This window comes from Suncus etruscus, chromosome 7, assembly GCF_024139225.1.
Source record: "Suncus etruscus isolate mSunEtr1 chromosome 7, mSunEtr1.pri.cur, whole genome shotgun sequence".
NCBI lineage: Eukaryota > Metazoa > Chordata > Mammalia > Eulipotyphla > Soricidae > Suncus > Suncus etruscus.
In genome coordinates this window covers 14,040,110-14,042,844 of record NC_064854.1, presented here as the reverse complement: position 1 = coordinate 14,042,844, position 2,735 = coordinate 14,040,110, and the positions used below count along the sequence as shown (strand labels likewise).

Genomic DNA, 2,735 nt, shown 5'->3' with positions numbered 1-2,735 from the left:
CAGGGGAGAGCGAGAACGCAGTCCCCCACTACCACAAATTATGCAGTTGAGTTTCCCACATTTGGGGAAATTGCAGGGGTCAGCACATCCGGAGTGCAATGGATAAGCCTCGCTCTGGGGAAACCACCTTCGTGATCATGGTATCTCCCCTGCCAGGTAAATATAGAGATGAATTTTTTAAAGCAATAAGGGAGAAGAAAATACTAATGTAGTTAAATCTGGATGGTAGGACCATGTCTCTTTGACCAAGGTCTAGTCCACTTTGAGAGGCTGCCTAGCTCCAATTTGGCTGCAGCAAGTTCTTCAAGGAGACAGGTGCGTACATGCAGATACTGACATATTGAATGGAGAACTGACCATTACTGTAGCATTAAATAATTAACAATGGTGATGGATGGAGATGGATGGAGAGATTTTTCTCTGCCATCCCTGGCCACGTGGCTCGGCAACCCCCATTCAGCTGGCGGGTCCCAGGTTTAGGTGAACGGCGGAATCAGACTCATCCAGAGACAGGCATCAGGAAGCATCAACTTTATTCATGCCCTATTCACCACATGTGTGTGGCCTATTTCATAACCTTCCAAGCACAGCCATTCTTCGCTAGCCCTGCATCTTAACTCTTTTCAGCCATCTTCCCTTTGCCCTCCATGCTGGTCAAAGACCAAAAGTGCAGAGAGCCAAAAAGGGCCGAATCCCCTGGGTCAAAGGCTTTATCTACCTTTTCCAAGACCGCTCCCAGGAATGGGCGGGGTCTTTCAGGTAAGGTTAAGTTACCTAGGGAGAAAGGGTGGGGGATGAGGCTTCATCTCCCCCTTCTCTGAAATATAAAAGAACCTTTTGTAATCCTAACTCCACGTTTAGCCAAAGGTGGGTTAATATTTTCATGAAAAAGGGGAGATCACTACCGATATTACAGAGATTCAAAGGGTAATCAGAAACTACTTTGAGAAACTATGCCACAAAAAATGAGAACCTGGAAAATGGATACATTCTTGGACTCTTATAACTTCCCACGATTGAATAAAGAGGATGTAGCATATCTAAACAACCCCATCACTATCGATAAAATTATAATGGTAATCAAATGTCTGCCCCAAAACAAAAGCCAAGGCCCAGATGGATTCACTAATGAATTCTTTTATACTTTCAAAGAGGAACTATTAATCCGGGCAAGACTCATAAAATCGAAAAAAAACGGGAACTCTTCCAAATAGCTTCTATGAAGCCAACATCACCTTGATACCTAAACCAGACAGAGATGCTACCAATAAAGAAAATTACAGACCAATATTCCTGATGAACACAAATGCAAAGATCCTCAACAAAATCCTGGCAAATAGGATTCAATGCCTCATCAAGATCATTCATTATGATCAAGTAGGTTTCATCCCAGGAATGCAAGGATGATTTAACATCTGTAAATCTATCAACATAATACACATCAACAACAAGAAAAATAAAAATCACATGATCATATCAATAGACGCAGAGAAAGCATTTAATAAGGTCCAAAATCCATTCTTGATCAGCAAGATGGGAATGCAGGAACCTTTCTCAATATAGTTAAGGCCATCTACCACAAGCAAATATTATCCTTAATGGAGAAAAACTAAAAGCCTTCCCTCTAAATTCTGGCACAAGGCAAGGCTGTCCTCTCTCACCACTCCTATTCAACATAGCACTGGAAGTCCTTGCTATAGTGATTAGTCAAGAAAAAGATATCAAGGGAATCCAGATAGAAAAGGAAGAAGTCAAGCTTTCACTGGTTGCAGATAACATGATACTTTACTTAGAAAACCCTAAAGACTCTACCAAGAAGCTTCTAGAAACAATAGATTCATAGAGCAATGTGGCAGGCTACAAAATTAACACACAAAAATCAATGGCCTTTCTATACACCAATAATAATAGGGAAGAAATGGATTTAAGAAAACAACCCCATTCAAATTAGTGCCACACAAACTCAAATATCTTGGAGTGAACTTGACTAAAGATGTGAAGGACCTATACAAAGAAAACTATAAAACTCTGCTCCAAGAAATAAGAGAAGACACATGGAAATGGAAACACATACCCTGCTCATGGATTGGCAGGATTAACATCATTAAAATGGCAATACTCCCCAAAGCATTGTACAGATTTAATGCGATCTTTCTAAGGATACCCATGACATTCTTCAAATAAGTAGATCAGGCAATTTTGAAATTCATTTGGAACAATAAATACCCTCAATACCAAATAGCCAAAGCAATTATTGGAAAAAAGAATATGGGAGGCATCACTTTCCCCAATTTTAAACTGTATTACAAAGCAATAGTTATCAAAACAGCATGGTATTGCAATAAAGACAGACCTTCAGATCAGAGGAATAGACTTTGGTACTAAGAGAATGTTCCTCAGACATACAGTCATCTAATCTTTGATAAAGGAGCAAGAAGTCCTAGGATTTCCTCTTCAATAAGTGGTGTTGGCACAACTGGCTAGCCACTTGCAAAAAAGCGAACTTAGACCCCCCAGCTAACATCATGTATGAAAGTAAAATCCAAATGGATCAAAAACCTCTATATCAGACCTGAAACCATAAGGTATATAGAACAACACGTAGGTAAAACACTCCATGATATTGAGACTAAAGGCATCTTCAAGGAGGAAACTGCACTCTCCAAGCAAGTGAAAGCAGAGATTAACAGATGGGAATATATTAAGCTGAGAAGCTTCTGCACCTCAAAGGAAAT

The 2,735-nt window shown here is 40.0% G+C and overlaps 1 non-coding gene across 1 annotated transcript; it reads right to left on the bottom strand.

Moving 5' to 3' along the window:
• On the bottom strand, positions 1-164 carry LOC126014553 (U1 spliceosomal RNA). Its single transcript, XR_007497592.1, has one exon. It is a non-coding gene; the product is annotated as a U1 spliceosomal RNA (small nuclear RNA).
• Positions 165-2,735: the final 2,571 nt, after the last annotated feature.